Raw genomic sequence first — 10,000 nt, 5'->3', positions numbered from 1 at the left:
GGAATAGGAGGAGAGGAGGATAGGACTGTTAGTTGCGGGAAATATTTGTAGTGCTTCGTTGGGTACGGGGAGGAGGAGGAGGAGGAGGAGGAGGAGGAGGAGGAGGAGGAGGAGGAGGAGGAGGAGGAGGAGGAGGAGGAGGAAAGGAGGCTGGAACTTAGTTGTGGGAAATAGCTAGTAGTGCGTTCGGTAGAGGAAGGAAGACGACTAGGAGGAGGAGGAGGAGAAAGAGGAGGAAGAAGAAGAAGAGGAGGAGGAAGAAAAGGAGAAGGGGAAGGTCTTGTAGGTGTGGGCGCTGGTAGAGATATTGTAAGGCGTGGTATGGAAGGACGTGAGATAATAAATGAGAGGTAAATGTAACGAAGAGAAAGAGAGAGAGAGAGAGAGAGAGAGAGAGAGAGAGAGAGAGAGAGAGAGAGAGAGAGAGAGAGAGGAGGAAAGAAAAGTAGAAAAGTAGAAAAGTACACCACGTTATACTCCCTCCTCCTCCTCCTCCTCCTCCTCCTCCTCCTCCTCCTCCTCCTCCTCCTCCTCCTCCCAGCGCACTTCCTCACCTCAGCCTCGCCTCGGTCAAGTCTCCGATGAATCTAACATTGACTAAATCTTTTCACGAGTAAATAGCCGCAGACGTGAGCAGAGCGCCAACGATCGGTAATTTGCCGTTCCTAATTGGTCCTTCGAGAGAGGCTGCCTGAGGTACAACCACTCCCACACCGGCTCCTCCTCCTCCTCCTCCTCCTCCTCCTCCTCCTCCTCCTCCTCCTCCTCCTCCTCCTCCTCCTCCTCATCTTCTTCTTCTTCTTCTTCTTCTTCTTCTTCTTCGTCTTCTTCTCCTTCTCCTCCTCCTCCTCCTCCTCCTCCTCCTCCTCCTCCTCCTCCTCCTCCTCCTCCTCCTCCTCCTCTTCCTCCTCGAATGTGAGTCTGATGCATTATTTTTTAAATTCTTATTTTAGTTACACCGTTTTTTTATTTCTCGTTCTTTTAATTAGACTTTTTTCTCCTCCTCTCCTTCCACCTCCTCCTCCTCCTCCTCCTCCTCCTCCTCCTCCTCCTCGATTTAATGCGACTACCCTTGTTTCTATTTATCTATTATTCTTTATCCATGCCCAGGTAACGAGCTCTCTCTCTCTCTCTCTCTCTCTCTCTCTCTCTCTCTCTCTCTCTCTCTCTCTCTCTCTCTCTCTCTCTCTCTCTCTCTCTCTCTCTCTCTCTCTCTCTCTCTCTCTCTCTCTCTCTCTCTCTCTCTCTCCTGCGTCTCTCTGCTTGTCTCTCCCTCTCTTGCTCTCCCCACCACATCAGCGGCTTGAGGGTGTGAGGTAGGGTGGTTAGGGATGAGGGGAGGGGGGATCAGGGGAGTGTGAGGGGTGAGGAGGGAGTGAGGGAGGTGGTTAAGGGTGAGGGGAGAGAGAGGGGAGAGTGAGGGGTGAGGGGGTGTCTTCTTTTTGGCCCTGACACCCTCACCAGAGTCATCAAGGGGAAAAAATATAGCAGTATGTTTTTTCTTTCGTTTTTTCGTTTTTCTTTTTTTTTTCCTTGTATTGCTTGACCGATGGTGTTGGTGATTTGCTCTCTCTCTCTCTCTCTGGTATTGTTGGATTTGATAAGTTTATTTAATTTTTGTGGGTGTGTGTTGGGGGGGTTAGATGTGTGTGTGTGTGTGTGTGTGTGTGTGTGTGTGTGTGTGTGTGTGTGTGTGTGTGTGTGTGTGTGTGTCTTCGGCCTCCTCATGTATCCTTCATCAAATCCATTTCAATGTCCCCTTCTCATCACCTCTTCGTCTCGTCCTCCTCCTCCTCCTCCTCTCCTCCTCCTCCTCCTCCTCCTCCTCCTCCTCCTCCTCCTCTTAATTTTTTCCCCCTCCTCCTCCTCTTTCTCCTTCCTTCCTTGTCCACTACCGTCACGATCACCACGAACACCTCCTCCTCCTCCTCCTCCTCCTCCTCCTCCTCCTCCTCCTCCTCCTCCTCCTCCTCCTTCTCCTTCTTCTCCTCCTCCTCCTCCTCCTCACCTTCACAGTATCAGGATTCCGCCACTGTCCGGCCCAGATGTGACGAGCGACACTAATTGATAACAATCTGATAAAAACCAGAGAGATGCAATAAAGAGCCCACCCGCCCCTTGGAATAGGTGAGTGAGGGGGGGCGGGGGGAGGATGGGAGGGAAGGTGAGGGGGGTGAGGGTGTTGAGGTGAGGAGAGGAGGGGTGAGGGGTTGGGAGGGGGGTGAGAGGGAGAGGTTGTGGGGTGGTCTAAGTTCTTTTCTCTTATTGGGTTCTTTCCTCTACTTCTCTTTCTCTTTCTCTTTCTCTTTCTCTTTCTCTTTCTCTTTCTCTTCTTTAGTAAGTGTCATGTGTTTAAAGTATTGTATTTTTTCATTTTTTTCTCCATATATTTACGTATTTCTTGTTATTTGCCTTTATTTTGTCATTCTTTTACTTGGTGTTGTTATAATATTTGTTTGTCATTGTCTGGTGAACACTATACAGACTCCATAAGAACAACAACAACAACAACAACAACAACAACAACAACAACTTACCACTACCACTATCACTATAACTGCACTACCACTACTACTACTACTACCATAACCTCCTATCTCAAAACCCACCCTCTAGGAATCCGTTGCCTGAGTGAGAGAGCCTAACCTACACTTGGATCGTGGACAGGATTCGACCCGTGCGCTTGGAGACCCCTCAGACCCAAAAGCACACATGGTTCCACTGTACCAAGGAGGTCAAAAGTCTAATGGCCACAGTCTTTACTATTTTGATCCCACACATGAGTTTATGAAGCTGTATAGGATCACCAAAGTAGAATGAATATGGAAACGCGTCATGGTTCTGGAGGGCTTAAACGTGATCTGTTTGCATCTTATCTCCTCGTCTCGTCTTAAATGTCTGGTGGGATTTTCAGTCTTACTTTCGTCTGGTTAATCTTCGTTCTTTTATTGTATTTGATATGAGTTTCATCGTTTACCGCTTGTTGTACCGCTTATTGTATTTGATTTTATCATTTACCGCTTGTTATTTCTTTGATACATAGAATTCCTTGTTGTAACTTCAAATACTGTCTTAAATGTCTGCGCATATTGCAGTTTTACGTATTGGTTAATGTTCCTCTATTGTATTTAATTGTATTGTCATCTTTTTGACATTCGTGAAACTCTCAGTCTTAAGTCCATCTATTCTTTATTTCCTAGGTATATTTAGAATCCTTTGTGTTAGTTCACGTACTGTTTGTTGATTTGACATACGTAGAATTCTCCCGTGTTAAGTCTATCTATTGTTTATCCTCTTGATACATTTAGATTTCTCAGGTTAAAGAAAAAGAACAAAACTAAAGAAAGAAAACCTCGACGGTATTAAAACATGCAAATTCCTGATCATTTTAGCTGATTTAAGTGAATTTCTGGATATTTTTTACTGTTATATTGTGTGATTGGTGATTTTAATGTTTTTTACTAATTTGTGGTGGTTTGTTATTTTTTTGTTTTGCGGGTCGAGATGGTGCTTGAGGTTTTTTATTGGGGGTGCAGGGGTGTTGGGGGCAAGATAATGGCACAGTGAGGGGGGAGGGGACGGCAGGCGGTGTACGATAAGTTGAGGAGGCGTGGGCGGCATCGCTAATGGGCGTGGCTGCCTTGACATGCCGCCCGCGTTCTACAGATGGGCGCCGGTCATTATCCTCCTCCTCCTCCTCCTCCTCCTCCTCCTCCTCCTGTTTTTTGTGATTTTTTTCCCGTCATCATCATCGTTTTTCGTTTTTTCATCATCGTTATCTTTTTTTTGTTCATCTTTTTTCTTCTTGCGCTTCTTCTTCTTCTTCTTCTTCTTCTTCTTCTTCTTCTTCTTCTTCTTCTTCTTCTTCTTCTTCTTCTTCCTCTTCTTCTTCATGTTCCTGTTTTTATTCTTGTTCCTTGTCAGAAAATAGTCTTTTCATCTTTCTCTTCTTCGTTCGTGTTGTCTTCTTCTCTTCTTTGTCTTCTTTCCATGTGTATATTTTTCCTTTCCTTCTCTTCTCCCTCTTTCTCTTCAACTTCTATTTTTGTATTCTTCCTTCTTGCAAATCTTCACTTTTCTCTGCCTTTCCGTCTAGAGAGAGAGAGAGAGAGAGAGAGAGAGAGAGAGAGAGAGAGAGAGAGAGAGAGAGAGAGAGAGAGAGAGAGCAGGTGGTCAGCTTTTTCACAGAGGAGACGAACAAAAGTCAAGGTGGTGATGGTGGTGGCGGTTTCTGATTACTTGCACTGGTCACTCTGGTCACTCTAAGAAGGGGGAAGGGGGGTTATTGAGGGGGTGAGAGGGGGGGACAGTACTCCCTCCTCACTCTCACTCTAGTTCACTCCATTGTACTTTGTCACTCTTGTACATTTTCACTCCAGTAGGCCTTTTTTTTTTTTTTCTAAGATATTTTTCGCCCTTGACGGTTTTCCTCTTACATAAAAAAAAAAAAATCGCGCTTGCTTTGTTAGGTTAGGTTAGGCTGGGTTAGTTTGGGTTGGGTTGGGTTGACTTAGGTTACTTTAGGATAAGTTAGGTTGGGTTGGGTTAGGCTGGGCTGGGCTGGGCTGGGCTGGGTTGGGTTAGGTTACTTCAGGTTAGGTTGGGTTGGGTTGGGTTGGGTTGGGTTGGGTTGGGTTGGGATGGGTTGGGTTAGGTTACCTCAGGATAAGTTAGGTTAGGTTGGGTTAGGTTGGGTTGGGTTGGGTTGGGTTGGGTTGGGTTACTTCAGGTTAGGTTAGGTTAGGTTGAGTTGGGTTGGGTTAGGTTGGGTTGGGTTAGGCTGGGCTGGGCTGGGCTGGGTTGAGTTGGGTTAGGTTATTTCAGGTTAAGGTTAGGTTAGGTTGGGTTAGGTTGGGTTGGGTTGGGCTGGGTTGGGTTGGGTTGGGTTTGGTTACTTCAGGTTAGGTTAGGTAAGGTTCACTGGGTCTGTTTGTACACTCTTATTCACAGATTGTCACCTTAAACATCCAGAGATTCACCCTTACCCTTCTTCTTGTTGTTTTTTGTTGTTGTTGTTGTTGTTCTCTTTCTTCGTCATTTTCTTCTTCGTCTTCGTCTTCATCTCCATCTCCATCTCCATCTCCGTCTTCATCTCCATCATCATCATCATCATCATCATCATCATCATCTTCTTCTTCTTCTTCTTCTTCTTCTTCTTCTTCTTCTTCTTCTTCTTCTTCTTCTTCTTCTTCTTCTTCTTCTTCTTCTTCTTCTCCTTGTTCTTGTTTTCTTGTTCTTCTTCTTCTTCTTTCTTCTTCTTCTTCTTCTTCTTCTTCTTCTTCTTCTTCTTCTTCTTCTTCTTCTTCTTCTTCTTCTTCTTCTTCTTCTTCTTCTTCTTCTTCTTCTTCTTCTTCTTCTTCTTCTTCTTCTTCTTCTTCTTCTTCTTCTTCTCCTCACCCCTCCTCCTCCTCCTCCTCCTCCTCCTCCTCCTCCTCCTCCTCCTCCTCCTCCTCCTCCATCACACCCCCGCCCCATCACCCGTGCCGTTAATGAGGGTTTGATGGGGGGGTAGGGAAGGAGGAGGAAGGGAGAGGAGAAGGTGGAGGAAGGGGCCACACCGCAGCTGTAAGGAAAGGCAGGGGGAGGTGAGTGTAGGGGCTTACAGGGGAGGGTGACAGAGATCGTGCACTGTAGAGGAGATTACTGTCTTCTTTTGTCGCTTAGAGAAAGAGGGAGAGGGAGAGGAAGAGGGAGAAGGAGAGGGAGAGGGAGAGGGAGAGGGAGAGAGAGGGAGAGAGAGAGGAAACTGACTGACTGACTGACTGACTGACTTACCGCCGCTGTTTTCTGCTGACTGACTGCTGACTAGCCTCGTTTAATTTGACAAGTTATCTAAGATTCCTCCTCCCAGTTTGGGTTTATGTCAGGAAGAAGTACATCTTTGCGTTGAGACAGCTAATGGAGAAGTACAGAGAGAAACAGAAGGGATTACATCTGGTTTTTATTGACTTGGAAAAGGCATATGATCGAGTACCAAGGGAGGAAGTGTGGAGGTGCATGCGGGAGAAGGGAGTGCCAGAAAAGTATGTGAGGGTGTGCCAGGATATGTACAGAGGTGTATACACACAAGTGAGGACAGCGGTCGGGGTGACGGACAAGTTCCCAGTGACAGTTGGGCTACATCAGGGGTCAGCATTGAGTCCATACCTCTTCAATCTGGTCATGGATGTGATAGTGAGGGACGTACTGGAGGAGGCCCCATGGACTATGTTATTTGCCGACGACATAGTCTTGGTGGCGGAGACCAGAGAGGAAGTGGAGGAGAAATTGAACAGGTGGAGGGACGCATTGGAAAGTAGAGGACTAAAGATAAGTCGGGACAAAACAGAATACATGCAGATGGGACAACAAGATGATGGCAACCAATTGTACTTGGCACAGGAAAGGTTAAAGAAGGTGGAGGTTTTCAGGTACTTGGGCTCAAATCTGTCGCAAGATGGTGAACTGGATAGAGAAATAAATGGGAGGATACAAGCAGGATGGAAAAATTGGAGAAAATGCTCTGGACTGATATGTGACAAAAAAGTTAGTGCAAGAGTGAAAGGCATGATGTATCGTACAGTGGTAAGACCAGCGATGATATATGGCTCGGAGACTTGGCCAATTAAGAAAGCACAGGAAAGAAAGATAGAAGTGGCAGAGATGAGAATGGTGAGATGGATGCTGGGTGTGACAAGGAGGGATAGGATCAGGAACGAGAGAATTAGAGGGACAGCTAAGGTGACGCAAGTGGGAAAGAAGATGCAAGAAAGAAGGCTTCAGTGGTACGGACATTGTAAAAGGAGAGATGAAGAATGGATTAGTAGAAGGATGATGGAGTTACAGGTGGAAGGAGCAAGAGGAAGAGGAAGACCAAGAAGAAGATGGGATGACTGTATACGGGACGACTTGAGAGAGAAGGACCTCAGTGGAGAGGAAGCATTAGACAAGAGAGAGTGGAAAAGGCTGATAAGGAACCGCGACTCCATATAGATATGGGAAAAGCGAGAGAAGAAGAAGAAGAAGAAGAAGAAGATGATCTAAGATTCCTCCTCCTCCTCCTCCTCCTCCTCCTCCTCCTCCTCCTCCTTCACTTGTATCATTCTAAAACGACAGCATTTTCACGAATATATTCACCACTAACCTGAATTTGCATGTAGAGAGAGCTGGACTTCCTCACTGTTTACTCTGGCCGCCGCTGTTGTGCTTCCTGTTTTCATTTGTCAAGTATATTCACCAAATCTGCCCACGCTGCTCCTTCCCCTGTGTAGCCTCGGGTCAGTCCTCGCTGCAGATGTATCAAGTGTTGGTTTGATCTGTAGATTAATTTGTGTTTTGACTCCTTCAGTACTGGGACATATTTTTACCTTGAGATTTATTTACGATTAGACCATTTCGTTGACATTTTGAAGGCCAGAGTTTTGACTATTTTAATCCTACACATGAGTTTCTGTAGGTGTATAAAGTCATTAAATAGTAAGAAGAGTGAATATGGAAAGGTGTCATGCTACTGAAGGGATTAAATATTGTTACAGCTATATTTTACTTCAGAGCTGTCTGGTCTCATGTAAGAATGTAAGAGGGATAAAGGATGAGAGAGAGAGAGAGAGAGAGAGAGAGAGAGAGAGAGAGAGAGAGAGAGAGAGAGAGAGAGAGAGAGAGAGAGAGAGAGAGAGAGAGAGAGAGAGAGAGTAAAAAAAAATAGAGAAGGAAACGAGGAAGTAAGAAATAATGATTGAAAAAGTAATAGTAAAAAAGAAAAAAAATAATGCAGTTATTTTCAGCGAAGGAAGAAACGAACTAAGGACACAAGAGAGATATAAAAGCGAAAAGGAAAAAGAAAAGTCAGATGGAATGGAACGAGTAAAATAACTAGCAAAGAATAGAAAAAAGAGAAGAAAAATGGTGACAACTACAACAGTAATGAAGCGACTATTTTTAGGGAACAGAGACTCAAAATGGGAACACAATTATATCCAGTCGCTAAAACAAAAGAGAAAAAATACTCCCAAACAGACAAAGGTAAAAGACTCGTTGGTCGGAGCACAAGAAGGAGCGGCGTGGGGCTTCTCAGGTGCTGCAGAAACTCCTTTAACCTAATTATCTACAGGTGTGGTGACTTGACTGCTGGTAACCCTCCCCACCCACCCTCCCTCCACACCCCCGCCCTCCTCTCAAGGTCATTGCTATTGGACCTGGCTTTGTGTGTGTGTGTGTGTGTGTGTGTGTGTGTGTGTGTGTGTGTGTGTGTGTGTGTGTGTGTGTGTTTGGGTACAGCTGCTTATTTGTTGTTGTTAGTGGTGTTTTACTACTACTACTACTACTGCTACTGTTACTGCTACCGCTTCTGCTTCTGCTTCTGCTTCTGCTTCTGCTACTGCTGCTGCTACTGCTACTGCTACTGCTACTGCTACTGCTACTACTACTACTACTACTACTACTACTACTGATTACAAAGGAGACACCAGGATGGGAGAAGAGACATGGAGAGAAAGGCACAGCAGCGAAGGGAGAGAAGACGAAGAGGCACTGGAAGAGAGAGAAAAAAAAAATTACTACTACTGCTACTACTACTACTACCACATCCAAACTAGAAGAAAACATAGAAATCCGACACTCTGAAACTGTTACGAGGCTGAACGCAACAAGTCGAGGAGGAGGAGGAGGAGGAGGAGGAGGAGGAGGAGGAGGAGGAGGAGGAGGAGGCAGGTTCCCACAGATGAGTTATACCAGCTGATGTCTCCCAGTATTGCGTCATATGTTGCTGTCTAGCTGACCAAGTGTGGGTGTGTGTGGGTGTAGGGGTGTGTGTGGAGGGGTGTAGGTGGATGGTGTGAGGCCTTTGTGTGCTGGGGTGTAGATGTGTGTTGGTGGGTGTTGGTGGTGTTGGTGGGTGTTATGCCTTGTGGGGGATGTTTTTTTTCTTTTTTTATGCAAGAGGGAAAGCCGGCCAAGAGCAAGAAAGAAAGAAAGAAAAATCGAAAAAAAGGCTCACATGATTGCTAGATCCCTTAAAGAGTAATAAAGTTAGCCAAAAGTCTTGAACAATTGTCTTGAAACCACCTTTGTGATTCAGGTATTGTGAATGTATACGTGTTATCATTCAGCATCCTTATTTTGCCTTGGATGTTTGGTGATATGTGGTTAGCCCCTTCAGTACTGGGACACATATTTACCTTGTGATTTGTGTACGAATAAATCATTGTATTGACATTAGGAAGGGTCTATAGAGGTGAGAAGATCAATGGCCAGTGTTTTAACTATTTTCGAAGCTGCATAAAATTACCAAATAGTAAGCAGAATGACTATGGAAACTCATGGTACTGAAGGTGCTAACAGCTTGACACTGCCTCCCCTTGCTGCTCGTCCATCGCCGCGCCGTTAGTGAGGTTACTATTAGTTTTTTTTTCTCTTCCAGTGCCTCTTCATCTTCCCTCCCTTCGCTGCTGTCCCTTTCTCTCGATGTCTCTTCTCCCATCCTGGTGTCTCCTTTGTAATCAGTAGTGGTAGTAGTAGTAGTAGTAGTAGTAGTAGTAGTAGTAGTGACAGTATAGGTAGAATATTATCTGCAAATATAACAACAGCATTAGCAATAGTAGAATAAACTTAAGAATACAAGTACTAGTAACAGCAGTAATAGCAATAGCAGTAGCCGTAACACCAGAAAAGGAACAGAATCAGGAGAAATAACACCGGAATCAGCACCAGTAACATTACCAGTAGCAGGAACATAAACATGACAGAATTAGCTTAATGGATGCGAGGCAGGGACGGTCAGATGGCGAGCGGGCGAGCGGGCGGGCGTGCTATAGTGAGGAAACTGGACGGAGGCGGAGATGGAGGCGGAGCGGGAGGGTCAGTGATATCCAGTCAGTCGTATGCAAAACATCTGGTAATGGCGGGACTTCCTGGTGGCGCAGACGGTCTCATCATGCATCAGTAAGCCCAGCAGGGTTGTCGCCGCCTGTGTGCACGTGGGCGGGAAGGTGGGGGGTGTTACGGTGGTGATTGGTGGTTGGTG

The 10,000-nt window shown here is 45.6% G+C and overlaps 1 long non-coding RNA gene across 1 annotated transcript in view; it reads right to left on the bottom strand.

The window, feature by feature from the left end:
* Positions 1 to 5,447: 5,447 nt before the first annotated feature.
* The window catches only part of LOC123505988, an 11,573-nt gene continuing 7,020 nt past the window's right edge, over positions 5,448 to 10,000 (bottom strand). The window contains exons 3-5 of the long non-coding RNA XR_006675325.1: positions 9,266 to 9,545; positions 7,124 to 7,295; positions 5,448 to 5,563 (exon numbers count right to left, since the gene is read on the bottom strand). This is a non-coding gene — a long non-coding RNA (uncharacterized LOC123505988). The remainder of the gene's footprint in view (positions 5,564 to 7,123; positions 7,296 to 9,265; positions 9,546 to 10,000) is intronic.

This window comes from Portunus trituberculatus, chromosome 19, assembly GCF_017591435.1.
Source record: "Portunus trituberculatus isolate SZX2019 chromosome 19, ASM1759143v1, whole genome shotgun sequence".
NCBI classification, from domain to species: Eukaryota; Metazoa; Arthropoda; class Malacostraca; order Decapoda; family Portunidae; genus Portunus; species Portunus trituberculatus.
This window is presented reverse-complemented; position numbering and strand designations above follow the sequence as displayed.